Source organism: Oncorhynchus kisutch, linkage group LG23 (genome assembly GCF_002021735.2).
Source record: "Oncorhynchus kisutch isolate 150728-3 linkage group LG23, Okis_V2, whole genome shotgun sequence".
NCBI lineage: Eukaryota > Metazoa > Chordata > Actinopteri > Salmoniformes > Salmonidae > Oncorhynchus > Oncorhynchus kisutch.
Window position 1 is genome coordinate 9,369,018 of NC_034196.2, and position 17,206 is coordinate 9,386,223.

General features: G+C 40.6%; 2 long non-coding RNA genes across 4 annotated transcripts; one reads left to right on the forward strand and one right to left on the reverse strand.

The window, feature by feature from the left end:
- Window positions 1-1,562: 1,562 nt before the first annotated feature.
- LOC109868315 (uncharacterized) lies at window positions 1,563-5,775 on the forward strand. The gene is made up of 4 exons (XR_002251903.2): window positions 1,563-1,882; window positions 1,984-2,047; window positions 4,392-4,494; window positions 5,629-5,775. It is a non-coding gene; the product is annotated as an uncharacterized LOC109868315 (long non-coding RNA).
- Window positions 5,776-7,772: 1,997 nt separating this feature from the next.
- LOC116356613 (uncharacterized) lies at window positions 7,773-17,184 on the reverse strand. 3 transcript variants are annotated; one of them, XR_004205023.1, is made up of 10 exons: window positions 16,920-17,184; window positions 12,921-13,065; window positions 12,735-12,794; window positions 11,717-11,817; window positions 11,394-11,625; window positions 11,101-11,178; window positions 9,472-9,559; window positions 8,909-9,084; window positions 8,705-8,817; window positions 7,773-8,595 (listed from the first exon to the last, which is right to left on the reverse strand). It is a non-coding gene; the product is annotated as an uncharacterized LOC116356613 (long non-coding RNA). The 3 variants fall into 3 exon arrangements; XR_004205024.1 differs by having other exon boundaries at window positions 11,717-12,794; XR_004205025.1 differs by having other exon boundaries at window positions 11,101-11,279; window positions 11,717-12,794.
- Window positions 17,185-17,206: the final 22 nt, after the last annotated feature.

Consider the following 17,206-nt stretch of genomic DNA (forward strand, 5'->3'; position numbering starts at 1 on the left):
TAAAAACAATGGTTAATTGTATAAATAGCCTTCATTTAAAAATAAAACACATGTAAATTCCTAGAATTAATTCCTATCATTCTTAAATAATATATCTATATACAAACATCACCTTGAATATTCAACTCCCCTTCAAAATGTTCCATGAGGAGGGAAGGATTCACCGATTATCATTTATCTGTCCTGGGACTGCTGCCTGGTGTTTGGAGTTAGGGTAAGGCCGTTAGTACAAACCCGTAGAATAGCATCTGTTTCATCTGCTCTTCCGAAGTCATTAAAAAATCGTTGTCCCCGGTTTAAAAAACATAACTCCTGTTTACAATATCAAAATGTAATATTCAAACAATCCCCTGCCTCCAAATCTAATATATTTTTTCACTAACCCACCTTCAGAAAGCTCCATTAGGACGGATTCACGGATGATCTTTTAACTGTTCGGTCTGATAACTCTTCTGGGCTGTTGGCCTGGTGTTTGGAGTTGCGCTAAAACCGTGTGAACAGTGTGGCTAGAATACGGTCTGTTTCACTAGACTCGTTCCGCGGTCCTGTCCCTAACGAGAGGTAGTACGGAATGAGTTTACAGAGCGGGGTGACGTTTTTTTCGGGCGCCATCCTGTATGCTAAAAATGGGCCTGGAGTACCCCAGAATGTTTAGAGATCGAAAGCAGTGTTTTAAAACAGGAGGGGATGTCAAGACCTATTCTATGCTGGCTGTATTGCCTTTTGATTTCCTACATCCTCAGAGATATAAAACCTTTTTTTTTTTTTTTGTGGAACCCTGTATGCATATGTCACCGGTATACCATTGTTTTAAACCCTAGGGGCTGTCTCAACATATTGTATTCTGTATGAGCTGTTTGACTTTTGCACCCCCACATCCTCTGGGGTGAGAGATTCGGTTTTGAAAGGCATGTGTGTTAATGAATCGAAAGTGCCCATTTTAAGAGACGCACACCCAATTCTAAAACGGCCTCACGGACCTTTTTGGTTTCAAATGACCCATGCAGAGACACACCCCCACCCCTTTGTTTTTGAAACACACACACCTCCTGGCCCGGCACACGCACACCCGCGCGCGCACACGTCTTTCAAGAATTTTTTTTATCCGAGACCTTCTTGGTGATAGAGCGAAAGACAGAGCCCCTTCGTTAAAGTTGAGATACCTCTTTAAAACGATTGATTTAATTCAAAATATTTAGTACTGTCACGACTTCTACTGAAGTCGTTGCCTCTCCTTGTGCGGGCGGTGCTCGGCGTTCGACGTCACCGGTCTTCTAGCCATCATTGATCCTTTTTTAATTTTCCATTGGTTTTGTCTTGTCTTCCCACACACCTGTTTTCAATCCCATTCATTACCTGTTGTGTATTTAACCCTCTGTTTCCCCTCATGTCTTTGTCAGAGATTGTTTTATTGTCAGTGTGATTGTTGTATAGGTGCGCGTCGGGTCCTCGTACCCATGTTTATGTACATTTAGTGTTATGGAGCATACTCCGTGGACTTTATTAAAAGACTCCGTGGACTTTATTAAAAGACTCCATTTGACTCTCCTGCTCCTGACTTCCCTGCCACCTATTACACCTATGCATGACAAGTACAGACCTTTTTAAAACATCTTATAATTAACACATTTTACTGCCCAATATTGAAACATGCACGAATGTTTTATGTATAAACATTGTTGTACAACAGGTATACATCTTAACCAGACAGTACTGCACTTTTAATAACCTTTAATGTTTATAACATACCGTTGTAGGAAAGACTGTATTCGTATAAAATAAGACAGTTTTGAAACGCACATGCCCATTTTCCCAGAAAAGCCTTTCTCCACGACAGACCCTGGGGTGAGACAGAAAACGAGAGCTTCCCGTTCATTAAGGGGTGAGATATAGCATTAATCCCCCTTTACTTCTAAATCTTTAGTACATACAGTTTAAAACATGTTATAAATCATTTAAAAATGTACTATCCCTTTCTTACAGATAAAGGGCCTGGTTATAGGTTTTGACATCATGCCGTTTCCAATTCCACCCAAGCCCCAGCTCCGTAAGTTTTCCAGGCATAAAGTAGCTCACATCCAGAAAGGCTTTGGAAAATACATACGAACTAACAGATTTTTGTAGCATCTCTACTATATCTGTCATGTTAGTGTTCTTTTTTAAAGTCAATAAACATGTGTGTAGAGTGTACACTTTTGTTTCACAGTAGATTTGTTTAAGCCCACCAAGAAACACCTAATTTATCCCACAGCATTAATTAATAAGATGGGTAGAAAATGAATCTGTTTAAATCATAAGTAAAGGCCTTTCAAAAAGAGGCTGTCATGATTGACTGTGACACATATTTAACACGTATTGCTTGTTACAGAAGACTACTGTTGTACATTGAATATCCATTCATCCCTGTTACACCTTGATGTGTTGGCTCTCTATATCTGTACATAGTGTGAAATCAAATCAAATCAATTGTATTTGTCACATACACATGGTTAGCAGATGTTAATGCGAGTGTAGCGAAATGCTTGTGCTTCTAGTTCCGACAATGCAGTAATAACCAACGAGTAATCTAACTAACAATTCCAAAACTACTACCTTATACACACACAAGTGTAAAGGGATAAAGAATATGTACATAAAGATATATGAATGAGTGATGGTACAGAGCGGCATAGGCAAGATGCAGTAGATGGTATCGAGTACATTATATACATATGAGATGAGTATGTAAACAAAGTGGCATAATTTAAAGTGGCTAGTGATACATGTATTACATAAAGATGCAGTAGATTATATAGTGTACAGTATATACGTATACATATGAGATGAATAATGTAGGGTATGTATACATTATATTAAGTAGCATTGTTTAAAGTGGCTAGTGATATATTACATCAATTCCCATTATTAAAGTGGCTGCAGTTGAGTCAGACTTGAGTTCCTGTATGTTGTTGTGACCACACCACGTCTCGTTAACCATAAAGCATACGCCTCCGCCCCTCTTCTTACCAGAAAGATGTTTGTTTCTGTCGGCGCGATGCGTGGAGAAACCAGCTGGCTGCACCGACTCCGATAGCGTCTCTTGAGTGAGCCATGTTTCCGTGAAGCAAAGAACGTTAGTCTCTGATGTCCCTCTGGAATGCTACCCTTGCTCGGATTTCATCAACCTTGTTGTCAAGAGACTGGATATTGGCGAGAAGTATGCTAGGGAGTGGTGCGCGATGTGCCCGTCTCCGGAGTCTGACCAGAAGACCACTTCGTTTCCCTCTTTTACAAAGTCGGTTTTTTGGGTCGCCGGCTGGGATCCATTCCATTGTCCTGGGTGAAAGGCAGAACACAGGATCCACTTCGCGAAAGTCATATTCTTGGTTGTACTGATGGAGTTGACGCTGCTCTTATTCAGTAGTTCTTCTCGACTGTATGTAATGAAACCTAAGATGACTTGGGGTATCAATGTAAGAAATAACACGTAAAAAAAATAAACTGCATAGTTTCCTAGGAACGGCCATCTTTGTCGGCGCCGGTTTCCCTAAAGTTATTACCCCCTAAACCTGAATCTGAAATTACCCCCTAAACCTGAATCTGAAATTAACTTTATGATCTTTTCTTAACCCTATTACTTTGGGGTTCTAATCTAACTCTTTCAAAAAAAAAACGGTATACATGCACCGAACGTCCATAGGCTGGAGCCACCAGGAAGCTCGGTGCATGTACAACTAAAGAGAACTAAATAGGAAACTCAACAGTGTGTTAGGCCGAGAAACATTATTTAGATGGTGGTTTTATTGTTATTGAAAGCTCAATGTACACAATGAGAAGGGACCTTGTTTCCAACAACCCTGTAGAGAGAGAGAGAGAGAGAGACACACACACACACAATCCCCCTCCCAGACATTCCTGCTTCATAAACAACCCTAAGGGCAATAAAACATGGGGGTGGGGGGGGCCATACTCTATGAAATGTTCAAACACATCCCCCCCAGTTCAACGAGGTCCCTGGACATCAATCATCATGACATCTTCAAAGGAATAGATGCATTATATACATTAACACGCACTCTAAGGCGTGAGAACAGGAACAGCATGCCCATATATGGGCATAGCCACGTGATGCTGACCGGATGTCCAAATATGGGCATGCACACGTCATCCGGACATAGGGTCATAACTCAAACGTTTGACGTGTGCCGTCTACTTTATTCTCTCTAAGGTGTAAGCCATATGGTGCAAGCTCCACCCCTTTCCTGATTATACCTATCCAGACCCTTCAAAAAAATCTAAAGGTTAAGTCAGGGCCAAGGAGGGGTATAGGGAGTGAATTTGGACCAGCAAATAATATGTATGAGCAACCTAATAGTTTCAATACCAATTATGTCTGTGTGTGTTCATTCAAGTTGAAGTTCACAGTGGAAGAGAAGCAGGGGTCCATTGTGACCATGGAGGAGGACACTGGCACTGCAGAAGGCCAGAAACGACAGAAACCGAATAAATGCAAAGGTACATGGACCTATCTTTAATTTGTCACAGGCTATTTTCTTTGTCTCCGCTGTACACAATGTGAGCCTAGGCTGTCATCTCTATAGTACAGCACATTATCTTAGTTTATTAATGTACCAGCAATGACTGTGAAAGTCGACTAAGTTATCAACAACATGCATTGCTATGTTTGAGGCAACGACTAAAATACATTACCATTCTATAATGTCTAGAAATAAAATTAATGATGACTGAAATATATAGTTTTTTAAATCATTTTTCAGAATGCAAGGATAGGAACTGTAAGAACAGTGGAGACAGTGGTGAAGTCCAGGGTTAGGGAGGTTAGTTAGAATGGAATCTAAGGGAAGGAAGAGGGAAGGGAAAGAACAGTTATGACATTGATGTTATTATGCAATAAACAGGTCAAACTGGGGAAATTGTTCGATATTCTGTAAACAATATATGTCACCTCTGTTTGACCTGAGCCTAGTTATTCTCAATGAAGTACAGTCCGTATAGTCAATTCCATCATCAATTGAGCAAATTTGTGAATTTAGGAAAAGGTGTTGTAAATTACACAACCACAAAGCAAGCGATTTCAAATACTATTATTTTTTTTAAATTCTGTTCATAATAAGGCAGAGAAGATTTAATCAGATGGAAGCCATGCTCCTGGTAAGCAGGCTGCCATGCCAGAGTTTTGTCACTATTGCTATCTATTGGGACATATGCAGTGCTTGACTTGGGTTGGAGCTCACCGTAGCAGAGTACCGGCACCTCAGACTTATTAATGCTTGAGCTCCTGTTGCTCTTATAGAATATTAGCTCAAAAGTATTGTGGAGCTCCTGCAACGAATTGAATATAAACAGCACCCAAAATGAGTACCGGCACCTATTTTTGGCCAAATCAAGCACTGCACCTAGGTCCACAATTAGATATTTGCTGAATCCCAAATTAGTCTCTTCCCCTCCCCCTCCATTTGTGCATTCATGCGTCGCCTCTGCCATATGCACAAGTGCCCCAAAACAGAGAAGTATGTAAGCCAGGAAAAAATTAAAACAAAAGTTATTTCTTTGTTTCTTTCATTTGACCTAATTTGATGTGGTCTGTTCCTTTTGTTGTTGTGGTTGGTGGTGGTGGCTTCATTGCAGTGGAAGAAAGTGGCGGAGCACCTGGGTCCACCTACCTACCATCTCCTGAAGCCAACTCCTGTCCCTATACCTGTGAAGGAGTTGTCTCATTCTCTCTCCTCCTCCATCTATCCCCCCCTCACTTATCTCCATAATAATAAATCCTCTTCAGTTTCCAATGTGTGGTCTGTGCTTGACGAAGACATTGTTAAGAATTATTAGGATCCAATATAATCCTATGGTATTGTTTAATGGCATACACATAAACATCTACATGCAGTATGACAGATCTACAAGTTGTACAATCAATCAGGAAAGCAGCAGATACGGCAGTCGGCAGAGCCAGGAGGACAGTGGTGGATGGCAAACACGTAGCCTGTCGATATGGAATGGGACCAGGGAGGACCAGGTGTGCCTCCATGACACTACAATTATTGTAATCTACCCAAGTAATATTGGTTCATCAATATTCTTACATACAAAAGTGAGTCTGCAATCAGGGTTAGGTCTAGTACAATGTGTTTCTATTTCTATGAGCCTTTATTTAAACGGATTCACATTGAGGTAACTATTTTACAAGAGTCCTGTCTACAAATACAACCCAGTACATAATAGCTCTAATATACATTACAAATAAAACACACTATAATAATACACCATTTTAATTTTATTTTACTGGGTCAGAGTTAAGAACAAATTCTTATTTTCAAAGACAGCCTAGGAACAGTGGGTTAACTTCCTGTTCAGGGGCAGAACGGCAGATTTGTACCTTGTCAGCTCAGGGATTTGAACTTGCAACCTTTCAGTTACTAGTCCAATGCTCTAACCACTAGGCTACCCTGCCGCCCCAATGTTAAAAATATTTAAGAAAAGCAATCGCATTCTGTAACAAGTCTCCAATCAGTTATTTAAAATGCCTGAAAGGCACCAGAATATCTAACTGCAAGGAATGCTGTGTATTGTTTCACACAAGGGGCAACAAAAACAAAAAGCAGATTTGCCCAATTCTGTGTAGACCAAATGAATCTCCAGAGTTATATTAAGATATTAAGTTTTGGTTCAGTTACATGAACAATTCCTAGGTCAATAAACTGCTACAATCGGTGGAGGCTGCTGAGGGGAGGACGGCTCATAATAATGGCTGTGTCACGCCCTGACCATAGAGAGCTGTTTATTCTCTGTTGGTTGGGGCGTGATAGTGACTAGGGTGGGTCATCTAGGTGATTCATGATTTATGTTGGCCTGGTATGGTTCCCGATCAGAGCCAGCTGTTTATCGTTGTCTCTGATTGGGGATCATATTTAGGCAGCCATTTCCCCATTGTGCTTTGTGGGATCTTGTCTATGGATAGTTGCATGTTAGCACTATTATTAGCTTCACGTTTCGTTTGGTATTTTGTTTTTGTTCGGTGTTCATTTCAAAATACAATATTCCCATCACTTTTGCTGTTGTTTTCTCATTACTCACAATACAATTATTAGGCCTACTAAAGTTGTTCAGACCAATCTATCAAGGCGAGACCCAAATGCAGACACATGAGGCAGATGGTTGGAGTCTTACAATGTTTATTAATCCAAAGGGGTAGGCAAGAGTGGTCGTGGACAGGCAAATAGGTCAAAACCAGATCAGAGTCCAGGAGGTACAAAGTGGCAGACAGGCTCGTGGTCAAGGCAGGCAGAATGGCCAGGCAGGTGGGTACAAAGTCCAGAAACAGGCAAGGGTCAAAACCAGGAGGACTAAATAAAAGGAGAATGCAAAAAGAAGGATAACGGGAAACTGGTTGACTTGGAAACATACAAGACGAACTGGCACAGAGAGACAGGAAACACAGGGATAAATACACTGGGGAAAACAAGCGACACCTGGGTCAGGTGAAACTGATCAGAGTGTGACACAATCCACTGCTCATAACCCATATCAATCAGCATTGTGCCAGGTGCCTATCTTCTTAGTAGGCTATAGTTGGTGAACTTTATAATGTAAAAGTCTATATTTTTTTTATACCATGAATATATCAATTGACAATTAATGTAGGTAAAACTATTAAATCATATGCTGTTGTAAATAGGCATACTACATTATTGTCCTTCATCAGCCAGATAGCTTCCACTACCATTTGAAATTATGGTGTAGGGTACAATGCACTGCTGAAATATATGGGCTGGGCAACAGTACATTCCACTCAATATCAGATTAGAAAGATGTGGTACATATAATGTTGAAAGGGGCAGCTATGGCTTGCAGCATGCTGCACCAACACTTTTTATTACATCAAAATAATTAATTCATACTATGTAATCGATTGAAACACACACTCAGAGCTGTTAGTGCTTAATGCATTTATTTATTAAGACCTTTGTCTATTTATTTTAGCAGTCCCATTGCGACCAAAGACTCTTTTGTAACTCACAATTACACAAAAATCTCAATTACGACAGCATAGAAAATACTAATACAAAATACAAAAAAATGAAGAACAGGTCCTCAACCAACAGTTGCTGATGATGGTCTAGGACTGGAAGAAATATAGGAGAGGAGGTGAGGAGAGGAAACATGAAAACAAATGCGCTAAAATGACGTTCCTTCTCCACTAACGTGTCATCAGGCAAATTACATTTCCCTGGATGGGTTCAGAAGGTGAGGGGTCAGGGGTCAACATCAGGAGACCAGGTTGCTCCCAAGGGAGGTGGTGGCGGCCTTTTCCCTCTCCTGCGGGAGCGAGCGAGACCGAGAGAAAGAGGCAGGGGTGATGTATGATTTCAGAAAGCATTAGCAGTCGTCATCTGAGCTCTCAGCAATAGGACCCATCTTCATCTGAGTTCACATCTACATCAGAGTCCTCAAAAATATACCCTTCTCCCAGAATCAGCTTGTGATAGTTATTCCTGGTGTTGTCTTGGTCATGTGTCAGTTCAGTTCAGTTCAATCTTCTCTTCAGGTGGCAGAGAAGGCCATTCCTTCCTCCCTCTGACAACTCCACTGCATTGCCTAAAAGTCACATGTAAAGCATTAAATTATTTACAATTCCATTACACAAAATAGTGTGCAGGGTATTTGTAAAGCAAGACAGAAATTTCAGTCCAAAAATAGTATAAACCTCAACTAAACCCTGCTGTTCTTTGAAGGCTCTCCCAGTGCCTCTTCATCTCCTTCACCCGGATCCTCTCTTCCTCCTGCCTGCTGTCTTTCTGATGGCAAGATGGCTGTTGCCTGTGAGATGAAAACTCAAATAGGTATATAACAGAACAACAGCAATGATTGCAGCCTGTGCTGAAGTTAAACATTCAATCACAATAGATACCTTCTGCAATCATAAACTCAATGGCACCAAGTCTCTCCCATGGCCACACAAAGTTGACAGTGTTGAGCAGCTCATCCGCCGTGGGGAGCCTAAACTCTGCCTGCTGCTCGTGAAGTTGAACAACGGCAGCTGTCAAGGGTGCTTTGTCCTCAACAATTTGTCTCAGAATCTGATGACTTGTTATTGTCAGAATAAAAACGGGGTGATTAGACAGACTGTATATTCAGATATATTACATGACTATAAGTTATAGAGCTACAATAGAGGCACAAACAAAGAGAGTACAAAGCAAGCAACTAATTTCTAAAGCATTTGTTGTCATGCAGTTATAACATTATACAAGGCATGCAGAGTTGTGGATCACGAGATACTTTGCTGTTTGTGGTCACGTAATCCCTCAGTTTAATTAAATGTTTTGTATTAGACCAATTAAAGGCATAGGTTATTCTTACATTTGATCATAAACATGGTCTCATATGTATGACTAATGCTTTTTCTTTCACATATCAGTTTTACTGCTTGATTAATAATGTGTTTGAGGTCATATTGTTGTTGGGGCTTACCTGTCAAACGGTAGAGGTAGTGTTCTTCTGTTTCACACTGAGGTAAAAACCCTCAATCTTCTGCTGGAGATGCCTCATGTTATAGAAACTGTGAGAATGATAAAATTATTGGTCTTTGCATGGACATGTTTGACGAAGGATGGCACATCTTCTTGCGCCAGGAATACACACTGGCGATTATAGTATGTAAATATTGATGAGGCAAACAAATAAAAAAGTGGGATGCATACCAGCAAAGCCACTACACAACACTAAACAATACTCTAATTGGACCATAACGGTGACAAACTGTGCCCACACATTGTTAGGCCCTACATTAAGCTGTCCCAACAGGAGAGTCTCAAAAGGGTCCCAACACCTTACCACTGCTACACCTGGCTATCAGCGGAGCCTTGTCTGGCAGTGAAATATTTCATTCAGCCTCATTTACTGCCTTTTAAAAAACAAACCTGATATGGCTGACTTGATTAAACAAATGTGGTTTCTACTGACAAATGAGATGTACAAAATATGGCATAAGCGATAAGAGGCAATCCGTAATTCAGATTAAGACATTAATGAGAGCGCTAGGACGGACGTAGTCAAAACAACTATTTGTTTAGCACATTTGAGATGTACAGTGACAGAATTCAGAACATTGGCCGTTCTTACAGTGTTTTCCCTGTACACTAAGTCACAACCGTAGGGTAAATAAAGGGGGCATATAAGCAGACAATGAAAGCTCTTACAATATTCAATGATTACATTTCTCAAAAACAGGTTATAGGCTACATGTGCACTACCAAGTCAGAACAGTAGGTGAAATTAAGACGTGGAAAAATATACCAAATTATTAGGGTGGGGCACATGGGCTTCTAACAGCTTACTACACAACATACACTGAGTATTACTTTCTTAGCTACAGTATACATATCTACCTGGCATGCTACATAATTTATGCAGCAGCACTTGAACAGGAAGGTTGCACGGCGGTCCTTCGTGGGCAAATTTTGTCATCAAACATTGTCATAAAAGTCTGCTATTCTCTGGATTTATGGTGCCTTAAAAACAACTGGGAACTCGAAGAAAGAAAAAAAAAGGTTGAATCGTGATGACGTCAGTGATCTTCAGGTCGTAGCTCTAGAAAGAGGCTTGAGATCCGAATTTACAATTCCGAGTTGGGTGAAAGTTCAAAACTCATTTTCCCAGTCATAGCTTGTTTTTCCCAGTTGTCTTAAACTCACTAAAATCACATTATGCAGTTCCGAGTTAACAGTTGTTTTGACAGCGGCACAAATCATGCTTCATTGACAGCATGGCCAATGTTAAATGTTTATCATTTTAAACTAGGAAAAGAGACCCTTAATCTTAGACTTGGGACCACATAGCCACTCCACTGAATAGCAGGCTAAGGACTGCATTCCAATGCTTGCAGTTAGCCACTGATTCCTTCCAAAACACTCAAAGTTGAATTTGCGATTTCCAACTTGTTGTGTAATGTTTCTGTCTAATGGCCGATGAGCACCGATACGTTTTATCTATAATTTCCCTTCATTATTTCTCCTCATATGACAAGGATTAAAAAGGATTTGCCAGTAGATTGTCGACTTGATTCATGATGATGTGAAAGTGTAAGAAGGTAGTACAAACCCTGAGGCTTTCCGGAAGCTGCATTGCTTGCGATTCCCATCCACTGATATTGCATGCATCTCCTGTGAGCAGGTGGGACTATGGAGGAGAGCATATCCACAAAGCTTGTCTATTTCAAACTACCCTTACGTCCTATCGAGGAATGCCTTCTGGAATGTATCGCCACATATCTTTCCACTCTGATAACATGTAAAACGTACAGAGGTATAAGCAATAGGCAATTTTTATATTAGGAACAAATATTAACCACTAATTCCTTTAAATGATCATTTGATTATTATATACACACTTACCCTGCCAAAGTGCTTTGTTCTTCCGTCAATCATTCCCACAAAGGCTTGACGGGAGCATCCTGGGGCCAACTAATTCATGTCTTCAAAGGACTTGAAGAGGTCCACTGTGAAGATGGTCTGGTGAGTCACGGTGGCTGGCCAGTAGCCACTCTTTACAGGTTCGTCCAGCCCACTGTCCAATGTCTTAGACACCGGGAGCAATTCAGAGCAGGAAGGGACAGGTTGTAGCGCCCTGAATCAGGAGTAATTATTAGGAAGCAATTAATTACATTCTTTTAAAACACTTAAATAGAAGTAAAGTCCTTAAAAAATCACATATTTACCATTTATTCCAATCAGGATGACTTTGCTTGCCACTCGTCACTGTCAGGGGGGGCTATCAGATTTATTTGAAACACCTAAACAATAAACACACACCTTTCTCCTGGAAGGTAAGGGACCCCTCATCATCCTGATGAATTACGGAGGTTGGGGACAAGGGGCGATAAAACCCTTCAAACAGAGACTCCCTGTTGTGCAAAACCTTGGTGCTATGGGTGGCTATGTCACATGTGGCACAGAGAAGATGCCTGGGCAGGCAATTGGGTGAAGAGATGAGAAGCCTCTCTGACAGATAAAATTATGATATACTGTACACCATTATATTATATATATATGTCATTAAATGACATGTACATAACTATGCGGTTTTAATGTACATTCGCAGTGGTTCTTCTTAATTTGGGAGTAATATAGCACTTTGAATCTATTGTCAATACATACTTAAGAGTTCATGCCTGCAAGACAGAGGCTTACATTCAATCGGTCTGAGGATTTGAATGTTTTAAGGCACCACTTTGTATTTAACCCAACATTAAAATGAAAGCCAGTGAGACAGCTAAAAACTGCATTTAGTACTAGTTGGACATGTCCTTACAAAGGTAGTCATGCTGTCTGACAAGTTGAACGATGCCTTCTCCTACCATTTGCTACTCTGATGTGCAGAAGAAGGATACTGTATGAGGGTCAAAAGCACGTCCTGTTCAGGCGTGAGGGATTTGTGATAGAGAAGCACAGGTTGTGTTTTCTGAACAGAGGGAGTAGTGTAACGATCCTAGCCTTGTCTATTAAGAAATCCCAGAAGGGAGATCTCTCCTCGGCCCCTCCGGACGTTTCACATTTTTGTTTTAGCCCTTAACTGACACACATGGTTCAATTAGTCAATTAATCATCAAGCCTTTGACTAATTAATGCAGGGGTGGTTATTTAGGGTTAAAACAAAAACAAATAACTTCTGGGGGGGGGGGCCCTGTTTTAGGGTCAGATGCCCCAGGGTCAAGGTCTATTTAAGGTGGTACTCACCCACGCCATTAGCTGCAATATGGTCACCTGTTCCGGTAAGGTCCATGTCCTTCACTGTGACTTTTCATGACAATAATATACATTTAACATGACGCAGCCAGGACTGGCATAAGTTATCTATTTATGAAAAATGGTTACACTTTACACGCGTAAACAAACACAACTAAATAGGTACATAACACTTACCATGTCTTGAGGTCTTCTTGTAGCTTTTATGTCCAGGTCTTTTGTGAATTTTGTTGGCTCTGCTGTCCCTCTCTATCCATTGGACAGGGGCAAGGCTAGTGGCAGGAGCAGGTGACTGTCACTTTGCAGCTCGCTCCTTCTGATCCTAAAGTATTGATTCAAATCGAACATCAAATGGGTATCTGTCTGTGATTAAAATTCCAACACTACAGCATTGTGGTATGTACCCACAATTCAACTGCCCTAAAAATATAGTGGGGAAATGGGAAGAAATATCACTTACATGTTGAAATTGTAATATATGTGTGATCATATACTGTGAGACATAATCAAAAATATATAGTAGAGTCACACCTGGCAGAAGTAAATTGGTACACATTGTGGATGGTTGATTGTCATTATTGTGGGGACTGCGTTACATTGTGAAAAGCAAAAGGCAAAGCATCCACAGTTAACACTCAAATGTTGTTATTTATGTGCTGTAATTCATTAACATCTCAAGTGCGAACAAAGCTGGTATTATTATTTTACGAACTAAATGTATATTCATATTTACACAACTGGTAGACAGACAGCAAAAGGAGAATTACAGTTTAAAGTTTAAAATATGCAGACACCAGCATAGCTAAAGTTGAAGTCGGAAGTTTACATACACTTAGGTTGGAGTCATTAAAACTCATTTTTCAACCACTCCACAAATCTTTTGTTAACAAACTATAGCTTTGGCAAGTTCGTAAGGACATCTACTTTGTGCATGACACAAGTCATTTTCCCAACAATTGTTTACAGACAGATTACTTCACTTATAACTCATTGCATCACAATTCCAGTGGGTCAGAAGCTTACATACACTAAGTTGACTGTGCCCTTAAACAGTTTGGAAAATTCCAGAAAATTATGTAATGGCTTTAGAAGCTTCTGATAGGGTAATTGATATGAATCAATTTGAGGTGTACCTGGGGATGTATTTCAAGGCCTACCTTCAAACTCAGTGCCTCTTTGCTTGACATCATGGGGAAATCAAAAGAATTCAGCCAAGACTTCAGCATTTTTAGACTGGTTCTTCCTTGGGAAAAATTTCCAAATGCCTGAAGGTACCACATTCATCTGTACAAACAGTAGTATGCAAGTATAAACACCATGGGACCACGCAGCCGTCATACCGCTCAGGAAGGAGACGCGTTCTTTGGTGCGAAAAGTGCAAATCAATCCCAGAACAACAGCAAAGGACCTCGTGAAGATGCTGGAGGAAACAGGTACAAAGTATCTATATCCACAGTAAAAACGAGTCCTATAGCGACATAACCTGAAAGGCCGCTCAGCAAGGAAGAAGCCACTGCTCCAAAACCGCCATAAAAAAAGCCAGACTACAGTTTGCAACTGCACATGGGGACAAAGATCGTACTTTTTGGAGAAATGTCCTCTGGTCTGATTAAACAAAAATAGAACTGCTTGGCCATAATGACCATCATTATGTTTGGAGGAAAAAGGGGGAGGCTTGCAAGCCCAAGAAAACCATCCAAACCGTGAAGTACGAGGGGTGGCAGCATCATGTTGCGGGGGTGCATTTGCTGCAGGAGGGATTGGTGCACTTCACAAAATAGATGGCATCATGAGGCAGGAAAATTATGTGGATATATTGAAGCAACATCTCAAGACACCCGTCAGGAAGTTCGGTCGCAAATGGGTCTTCAAAATGGACAATAACCCCAAGCATACTTCCAAAGTTGTGGCAAAACAGCTAAAGGACAACAAAGTCAAGGTATTGGAGTCGCCATCACAAAGCCCTGACCTCAATCCCATAGAACATTTGTGGGCAGAACTGAAAAAGATTGTGCGAGCAAGGAGGCCTACAAACCTGACTCAGTTACACCAGCTCTGTCAGGAGGAATGGGCCAAAATTCCCACAACTTATTGTGGGAAGCTTGTGGAAGGCTACAGGAAACATTTGACCCAAGTTAAACAATTTAAAGGCAATGCTACCAAATAGTAATTGAGTGTATGCAAACTTCTGACCCACTGGGAATGTGATGAAAGAAATAAAAGCTGAAATAAATCATTCTCTCTACTGTTATTCTGACATTTCACATTCTTAAAATAAAGTGGTCATCCTAACTGACCTAAGACAGGACATTTTTACTCGAATTAAATGTCAGGAATTGTGAAATACTGAGTTTGAATGTATTTGTCTAAGGTGTATGTAACCTTCCGACTTTAACTATATATATCATTGAGTTAATAAAGCCACAAACAAACTCTTTTCTGTTTTCTTGAGTAAGGCAGCTCCAAAATGCAGGTGTTTCAGCCTAGCTCAGTGCTTTCTGTGGTGGTGGGGCAAGCCAGCAGAAAATATGGAGCATTGCGCCGTGATTGGCTCAGTGTACTGTCACTCATTGGGACACTATGTCACCGCCAAGTCTAAGGGTAGAGCTCGAAAATTCAAGCCCTTTGGGTGCTGTTACATTAAAAGTCCCCATCCAAGAAGGCTCAAGGTCATTGGTCACAGATAAAAATGATGTCAAATCACATTATATACAGTAGCTCTGTTTGGACTAATCATGTCAACATCATACTTTCAAAATCTTACCTAGCAGTCATCATCATGAATCAAGTAATCAATCTACTGGCAAATGCTTTTAATCTTGTCATATGAAGATAAGTAATGAAGAGAAATTATAGATCAAACGGTGCTCATCGGCCATTTGACATAAACATTACACAACAAGTTGGAAATGGTAAATTCAACAACGAGTGGTTTGGAAGGAATCAGTGGCTAACTGCAAGAACTGCAAAGCAATCCTTAGCCTGCTGTTCAGTGGAGTGGCTGTGTGGTCCCAAGTCTAAGATTAAAGGTCTATTTTCCTAGTTTAAAATGATAAACATTTAACATTGGCCATGCTGCCAATGAAGCAGGATTTGTGCCAAGCTTAAAACAGTTAAACTGCTAAATCTGACTTTAGTGAGTACAAGACACCTGGGAACTTGGGAAAAAATTAGCTACAACTGGGAAAATAAGTTTTGAACTTTCATCCAACTCGGAATTGTAAATCCAGAACTCAGGCCTCTTTCTAGAGCTACGACCTGAAGATCACTGACGTCATCATTTTTTTTTTTTTCTTGAGTTCCCAAATGTCTTGTAAGAACCACAAATCCAGAGAATGCCAGACTTTGATGACAAAGTTTGATGACAAAATTTGCCCACGAAGGACCACTGCGCCATCTTCCTGTTCAAGTGAGCACAGCACAAGAAGATGAGTCCAAAAATGTCTTGTATGCTGCTGTATGCTGCTGCATAAATTATGTAATATGCTAGGGAGATATTTATACTGTAAGAAAGTAATACTATGTGTATGTTGTGTAGTAAGCTGTTAGTAGCCCATGTGCCTCACCCTAATAATTCTGTCTATTTTCACCTCTTAATTTTGCCCACTGTTCTGACTTTGTGGTGTACATATAACCTTTAACCATTGAGAAATGTAATCATCAAATATTGTAAGAGCTTTCATTTTCTGCTAATATCCCTCATTTATTTAACCTATGGTTCTGACTTGGTGTACAAGGAGAACACTGTAAGAACGGCCCATGTTCAGAATTCTGTCGCTGTACATTTCAAAAGTGCTGAACAAATAGTTATATTGACTACGTCCGTCCTAGCTCACTCATTCATGTCTTAATCAAAATTATGGATTGCCGCTTATCCGCTTATGCCATAGTTTGTAAATCTCACTTGTCAGTAGAAACCACATTTGCTTAAGCAAGTCAGCCATATCAGCTATGTTTTTTTAAGCACTTAATGTGGCTGAATGAATTATTTTGCTGCCAGACAAGGCTCCGCTGACATCCAGATGTAGCAGTGGTAAGGTGTTGGGACAGTTTTATGTAGAGTTTGTCACCGTTATAGTGCAATTAATGTATTGTTTAGAGGTATGTAGCGGCTTTGCTGGTATGCATCCCACCCATTTTTTGTTGTTGCTGCTAATGATGCCTCTCTGCCTCTACCTGCTCCCAGGGCAGGCGATCCTTTCCGGCCAGGATCTCCTTCCACGTGTAGGATCCCTTGCCGTCCAGGATGTCCTCCCATGTCCATTCCTCCTTACCACGCTGCTTGGTTCCGTTTTGGTGGGAAGTTCTGTCACGTCTGTTTGAAGGAGAGGACCAAGGTGCAGCGTAGAGCGTACATTATCTTTTAATTAATCAAAATGACGCCGACAAAACAATAAACAATACAAAAACAAACCGTGAATCTCAAAGGCAAAGTTCCATAAAGAAAGTCAACTTCCCACCAA